An 8806-nucleotide genomic window follows, 5' to 3' on the forward strand; every position below is an offset into this window, starting at 1 on the left:
TGAGAAAATTATGAAGAGCACTCAGACAGATTACAGAGACCTCAGACATGATAGAATGTAGACCACAATCCCAACAGAAAACGTGAATGAAATAGAGTAATCCAGAGCAATCTGACGTCTGAAGACAAAGCATGGTAAAACAAAAAACGCGGGTAAGAAACACCGATAAAAACACTGTAATTTACACAAAGCTATACACACGTACATAGGACACGCATACACACGCCAAACGCGGAGATGGACACAGACATAGAGAGAAGAGACGGCGTAGAGAGGGCAAAGTCAAAGAGAAGTGTAGACACGCAATGTGTGAAGAAAAATCTCATGTATTTTCTGGAGTACTCTTTTCAGACGAGCACTCATATATTTGTACCCCAGCATCACATCGATGGCATGCTCTGCTCTCTCGCTCGCTTAATAATAATAATAATAATGATAATAATAATAATAATAATGATAATAATAACAATAATAATAATAATTATAATAATAATAATAATAATAATAATAATAATAATAATAATAATAATATAATATAATAATAATAATAATAATAATAATAATAACAATACAATAACAATAGCAATAATAATAATAATAATAATAATAATAATAATAATAATAATAATAATAATAATAATAATAATAAGGAAACCCAAAAATAACAGAAATTCAAAAGATAGTGCTCATGGGAACTGCTCATATCCTACGCAAAATACTCTCTATGTAATCCCAAGGTTTAAAACAAACTTTTTTTTTTTTTTTTTTTTTTTAAATTTTATTTTTATGTATTAGACATTCACTAGTACAACACCAAAATAAACAAAAAAAAACAAAAATATGGCACAGAACTTCCAACCTGTTGTCTCTTGAGGTCTCTGGGTGAGACTTGGAGCCAACATGTACAGACATAAAGCAAAAGTCAAACATATAATAATAATATAATAATAATAATAATAATAATAATAATAATAATAATAATAATAATAATAGTAATAATATATAATAATAATAATAACAATAACAATAACAATAGCAATAATAATAATAATAATAATAATAATAATAATATAATAATAATAATAATAATAATAATAATAATAATAAGGAAACCCAAAAATAACAGAAATTCAAAAGATAGTGCTCATGGGAACTGCTCATATCCTACGCAAAATACTCTCTATGTAATCCCAAGGTTTAAAACAAACTTTTTTTTTTTTTTTTTTTTAAATTTTATTTTTATGTATTAGACATTCACTAGTACAACACCAAAATAAACAAAAAAAAACAAAAATATGGCACAGAACTTCCAACCTGTTGTCTCTTGAGGTCTCTGGGTGAGACTTGGAGCCAACATGTACAGACATAAAGCAAAAGTCAAACATATAATAATAATAATAATAATAATAATAATAATAATAATAATAATAATAATAATAATAGTAATAATAATAATAATAATAACACTGAAAACCTAATCATCTCGGCTCAGGACCAGGCATTGAATACCAACTCAGTGAAAAAAGAATATGTACCACACAAGTGCATCGGACCTCTGCAGAATGTGTGGAAAGTGGGTCGAAAGTGTGATTCACGTTGTTAGTGCTTGTGAAAGACTTGCGCAGAAAGAGTACAAGTGTAGACATGACAAAGTAGCCCAAAACCTCCGCTAGATTCTATGCAGTAAGTATGGATATGAGGGTACGGGTGCTTGGTTCCAACATATATCAGAAAAGGTAATGGACGAAAAGGGTAAGGCAAAATTCCTCTGTGACTTTGATTTGCAGAGAGACTAAGTGTTAGAGCACCGAAGGCTGGATATGGTAACCTTTAGGAGGAACAAACAGGATTGCCTAATAATCGACGTAGCAGTGGATGGAGATCAATATATCATTATGAAAGAAAGAGAAAAAAGTTGATAAATATGGAGACCTGAGAATTGAGATTGCAAAAAGTGGCAGCTACAAGAGTCGAACATAAAATTTATCCCTATTGAAATCGGAACATTGGGTTCAATACCACCCAATCTGAAAAAAAAAACATCTGAAAATCTTAGAAATTCCCTACAATCTAGATGTATTGCAAAAGTCGGCATTACTAGAACGGCACGCTTATTGCGTAAAATAGTGTCTGTCTGAGGTCCTTGTTGTGACTTGACAAACAGTACAAACCCCCGGTAGACAAAATATCTTCAATCAACAACCTCACGATATTGTATACTGTGCGATGTCTATAATGATAATGATAATATCAACAACAACATCAACAACAACAATAATAACAATAATAACAATAATAATAATAATAATAATAATAATAATAATAATAATAATAATAATAATAATAATAATAAGACTGCTCTGAAAGTTCGGTGGCCGAAAGCCATAGAAACACTAATATGGGCCAGTTTAGCAACGGGGAAAAATAACTCTCAAAGACTGGAACATCTACAATACCTCGTGAGTATTTGAAATTCTCTTCAAAGTGGGTTAAGAAATTTACGAATTTACATATCTGCAGCTTTCAAACATACATCCGATCGGCTTTAAAAACTTTAATACCCACAACTGCCTCTGTAAGCACCCTTTTTTTTTCTTTTCTTCTCTCTAAAAACATCACGCTTTTCTTTTTGTGGAATTGCAAAACCCTAAAACTTTCTATGAAAATCTGACTTTTCTTTGCTTCCTCCCAGAATATTCAAATATAAATGTAAACATACTTTTTATTGCAAAAACACACCTGTTCTTGTAACTGGACATACAAACATCTCTAGAGGGGTCAACTTCAACCTCCACAATATTACCTTACACGAAATATACAAACACTTTTTATTGTAATAACACAAACGCACATGGAAAAAATAATGATGCTAAGATTCTCTCTGGTCGAACACAGCTTCTCTATTCACAAATAATACAGAACAGCCCTTCAAAATAAGTTAAGAAAATTTGCAAATTTACATATCTACAGTTTTCAATCATACATTCGACCAGCTTTAAAAACTTTGATACCCACAATTGCCTCTGTAAACATCCTTTTTTTTCTTCTCTCTAAAAACATCACGCTTTTCTTTTTGTGGACTTACAAAACCCTAAAACTTTCTATGAAAATCTGACTTTTCTTTGCTTCCTCCCTGAATATTCAAATATAAATATAAACATATACCTTTTATTGTAAAAACACACCTGTTCTTCTAACTGGACATACAAACATCTCTAGAAAAGTCAGCTTCAACCTCCACAATATTACCTTACACGAAATATACAAACACTTTCTATTGCAATAACACAAACGCACATGGAAAAAAATGATGATGCTAAGATTCTCTCTGGTCGAACACAACTTCTCTATTCACAAACAATACAGAACAGCCCTTCCTTAATTTTTCTTAAGCCTAATAGTAGTAAACATCTGAACTTTTTTTGACCGATAGCACTCCACCTAAAAAAAAAAAAAAAAATCACTGATGGTGATGGTGATGATGGTGATGATGATAATAATGATAGTAATAGTGCTGATAATCTATCTATCTATCTATCTACACACACACACTCAAAGAATTCAACCAACACATACCTCACCTCGGCTCTATTGTTAACCAAATATGAAAGTATTATTTGACAGGCAAGAACTCTGGCGTTGAAGACAGTCAGCCAGCCAACCACCAAGCCAGCCAACGAGACAGACAGACACTACTGTGATGGTGATAATGATAAAAAAAATTAAAAAATAACAATAATAAGATACTGCTGTGACTACACATAAAACAATATCATTGATGATGATGGTGGTGATGATGATGATGATGATGGTGGTGATAATGGTGATAGTGATAATGATGGTGATGATAATAACAATAATAAGCCGACTACGGCTGCTATAACGGTACGATTATAATTGTAACGGCAATGATGGCCGTCTCCCCACGAGCCAATCAAAGCTAAAAAATGATAACATTATCGTCGCACCAAAATGTTTTTGGAAACTAAAAGGAAAACTAAATCAGTATACCAAATCGCTTGTCCTATGGTTAATCTGGAAGCGCGTCCCCCAGGGAAGAGCCAGCCTGGGATCGAAAAGTCATCAACTGGCACAAACTCTTCTCCGAATACGGACATGGATGGTCACTTGAACGGGAAATCCCCCAACTCGAGCCCTCCAAGTTCACCACCATAACCACCACAGAAAGAAAAATGTAAGCGGAACAAATGGACCCGAGAAGAATATAAAGAAGTAATATACGCTTATTACTATGCATTAGGTAGGCCATCTCAAGAGAGACACACCGCAAACTCTTACAGTATATGGAGAACACGGAATCAAGACAGTAGGCCCTATTTGGACGAGAACAAATTAGCAAATGTGAGGAGGGGTATCCTTAGAAATAACAGACTCACAGACAGTGAAATAAGCGCGATCAAGTACGCAACGGAAAATGACATAAATATAAGACACAAAGGAAATGAAGAATCAGATGAACAGTATAGCCCGCCACGAGGCTTAATTGAAAGACTGCCATCTGACCAAAGTACGCAAGGCCTGAAGATACAAGAAATTCTATTGTACCTGTTAAAGATATCCAGGAAAACGAAAAACAACAGTAACTGAAGATCTCGCATTTGCTGAAGAACACAGAGAGTCTATGGCAGAAATGAGGCAGAAAATCCTGAATACGCTTGAAGTTGTAAGACATACAAGTATGAATGATAGAGAACCACTTCATAAACTCTCAAATACAAACCAAAATAAAAAAACAAATCCAAATTGGCAACTACGTAACAAATGAAATAATACGAGAATTAAAACCTGATTTTACTGAGTTAAATGAAATTATTTACGCTTCTGCTAGGGCAATCGAAACCAGCTGTATGCCCCCGAAAAAACAAAGAAAACAAAACCTGGGAAGAAATCAAATCTGGAGAAGTAAAATTGAAAAAGAGGTTGAATTTATGAGAGGGGAAATATCAATATTAAATGAACTAATATGTGGAAATGATGTAAGATCCAGAACAGGAAGAAAGATGAAGAGAAAATTTGGATCCTCACCAAGAGAAGAACTGATATCAATAAAAGAAACGCTGAAACAAAAAGTCCAAGCAAAAGCCCAAAGAATACGAAGATGAGAAGAGAAACAAGTTTTACAAGCAAAATAAGCTGTTCACATCCAATGCCAAAAAATTCTACAGAGAATAGGGAAGGAGAAAGTAACCGTTAAAGACCCCCCTCCCATGGAAGAAGTTCAAAACTTTTGGAAAATGATTTGGAGTGACAAGAAGACATACAATATAAATGCAGACTGGATTATACAAACTGAAGGATCCTACCAAAATTTACAACAAGCATGGGAAGACATCACAATAGCAGACCTAAGAAAGGCACTCACGAAGGTCCATAATTGGAAATCCCCCGGTAAAGATAGGGTGCCGAATTTCTGGCTCGCATCGCTCCCATGCGCACACGGTAAGCTAGTTCAGCTGCTCAATGGAATTATGAGAGACCCAAAGAAAACACCTGAATGGTTAGCAAGTGGCATTACTTACCTACTCCCAAAGAATAACGAAACCAACCTTCCAAAAAACTATCGGCCTATAACCTGTCTATCCACCACGTATAAAATCCTAACATCTATCCTGGCGGAGAAAACATATGCATTCATGGAGAAGAACGATATTTTCCCCATTGAACAAAAAGGGTGCCGCCGAGGCTCTTACGGATGCAAAGATCAACTGCTAATCAATCGTATGATCCTTGAGAACTGTCACAACAAGCGCAGAAATCTCAGCACCGCATGGATTGACTATAAAAAGGCCTTCGACAGTATACCGCATCCATGGATCTTGAGATCGTTGGACATCTTCAAAATTTCCCCTGTGATTTCAAACTTCCTGAAGCACAATATGTCGTTGTGGAATACGAATCTCCAATTATACCACTCTAATGGAGTACTTGCCTCAGAAAATATAAACATCAACTGTGGAATTTTTCAAGGTGACTCACTTTCACCTTTAATATTCTGTATAGCCCTAATACCCCTTACAAGTGAATTAAACAGAACAGGGTATGGGTATGAAATTGCCAATAAAAAAATAAGCCATCTATTTTATATGGATGACTTAAAACTTTATGGTAAAGACAATAATAAACTTGAAGGCCTATTGCGCACCGTGAAAGCATTCAGCGATGACATCGGGATGGAGTTTGGACTTGAGAAGTGTGCCAAGGCCACTTTCCAGAAAGGGAAAGTGAAGACCACAAATTCAGTCGTGTTAGATGTTGACACAGTCATAAGAGAGCTTGAGCAAGAACAAACATACAAATATTTAGGGGTAAATGAAGGCTCTGGTATTCAGCATGCAAGCATGAAAGAGAAGATCAGGAAGGAATGTTATAGGAGAATTCGTGCAGTCCTGAAATCTGAACTAAATGCACGTAACAAGGTGTTAGCTATAAATTCATTAGCAGTTCCAGTTGTTACTTATAGCTACAATGTGTTGAACTGGAATATGAGTGAAGTAAAGAATATAGATAGGAAAGTACGCAAGCTGCTGAGTTGTAATAGGATGCACCACCTAAAGGCAGACGTAGATCGCCTTTACCTTCCCAGAGCCCAAGGAGGTCGAGGCCTGATCCAATTTGAACTAGCTTACAAAACAACCACAATTGGACTGGCCAAATATCTCGAAATATCGAATGACTGGATGCTAAAGCTCGTGGAAAATCACGAGAGACGAAAGAAGCTTCATTCTATCATCAAGGAAAGCAAAAAATTTGCTATTGATCTCGTGTAGGATACACAAACTGAACAACCCGAGGGAAGTACGGCAACTATTGTTGCAAAGAAGGTGGAAATGATGGCAACGAATAAAGCGCACGAGCAATTGGCTGATAGGTGGGAGGAGAAACCTCTGCACGGCAAATATGTGACCCGCAGCAAACAAGCTGATGTTGACCAGAAGCAAACCCATCAGTGGTTACGGAGCTCAGGGCTAAAAGCAGAGAGCGAAGGTTTCATCCTGGCTGCTCAAGATCAAAGCCTATTAACCCGGAACTACCAGGCCAATGTGATGAAAAATGGAGCAGATCCAAAATGCCGATTCTGCAACGACATGATTGAAACAGTGGACCACCTAATCTCTGGATGTAAAGTCTTAGCACCAGTGGAGTATAAATTAAGACATGACAGAGTTGGCCAATATCTACACTGGCTAATAAGTCGGCATTACAATATCAAAACTGCCGACAAGTGGTATAATCACCACCCTGAGGCTGTAACTGAAGGAGAAAATGTAACCATTCTGTGGGACTTTCCAGTACATACAGACCGAACCATCAAGGCCAATAAACCAGATATTGTTGTGAAAGACCAAAACAATAAAGTTTGCTTATTGATCGACATGAGCATCCCCTGTGATCATAATATCTCAGCGAAAGAGTTTGACAAGCTCAGAAAATATAAAGACCTACTCATTGAAATTGAGAAAATGTGGCATCTCAAGGCGGTTACAATACCAGTGATCGTAGGAGCATTAGGAATGATCAAGAAGGGAACCGAAAATTATATGAGAATGATCCCTGGCTTACCATCCCTGCAAAAAGTGCAAAAAATTGTCTTAACTGGTACATCACACGTATTGAGAAGAGCATTGTCGATGTGAGAACTGTTGCTGCTCATGTATGTTAATTTAACTTAAAAAAATAATAAAAAAATGAACGAACTATTGAGTTTGGTTTAATGGCCTACCAATGTATACTTTGAGTTTCTTTGCCCTAGGAGTCGGGAAGACACTCGGCAAGAAATGGAAGCAAATTTGAAAGAAGAAAAAAAAAAGTAATAATAATAATAATAATAATAATAATAATGAAGAAGAGAAAGAAGAAGAAGAAGAAGAAGAAGAAGAAGAAGAAGAAGAAGAAGAAGAAGAAGAAGAAGAGAAGAAGAAGAAGAAGAAGAAGAAGAAGAAGAAGAAGAAGAAGAAGAAGAAGAAGAAGAAGAAGAAGAAGAAGAAGAAGAAGAAGAAGAAGAAGAAGAAGAAGAAGAAGAAGAAGAAGAAGAAAAAATACTACGGAAATACAAAATTACAGAACAAGGTATACCTGCAGTAAAAGAACATGTAAAGCAGAAGATCCTCGCTAAAACAAAGAATCTGTCGGTATGAGAAACTGCAACGATTCTTGAACAACACAAACAGTTCAACTACAATCCAAAACATTTCTATCAGAAAGTTGACAAAAATAAAACAGAGATCACTGCATCACCAACACTAGAAGTGGAAGAAATTGGGGAAAAGGATGGTTGGCGAAGGAACAGCCTCACAAAAGATTTATCAAATTAACTTACACAGCATCTGAACACCTATAAAAACGGAAATAGTCACACAGACGCTGCAAAAAATAAGCTATTGGACGGCACCCAGGCACGACAAGATCCCTAATTTCTGTCTAAATTATTTAAGAGGGAAACATAGGTCTATGTCCGAGAAATTCAACGAGATACTCGCAGGGCCTGAAACAACACTGTCACACAGAATCTTAATTCTCAAATCCACTGGAATGGCAAACTCACAAAACTACAGACTGGGGTCGATCTAAAATGTCGGGCCTTGTACCTAGAGTAGAAAAGAATATCTGTTTCAAAACAAGGCTGCGAGCCGGCAGGAACGTTAGCACGCCGGGCGAAATGCGTAGCCGTATGTCGTCTGCCGTTACGTTCTGAGTTCAAATTCCGCTGAGGTAGACTTTTCTTTTTCCCCCTTTCGTGGTCGATAACTTAAGTACCAGTTACGTACTGGAGTCGATCTAATCAACT

Source organism: Octopus sinensis, linkage group LG6, assembly GCF_006345805.1.
Source record: "Octopus sinensis linkage group LG6, ASM634580v1, whole genome shotgun sequence".
NCBI classification, from domain to species: domain Eukaryota; kingdom Metazoa; phylum Mollusca; class Cephalopoda; order Octopoda; family Octopodidae; genus Octopus; species Octopus sinensis.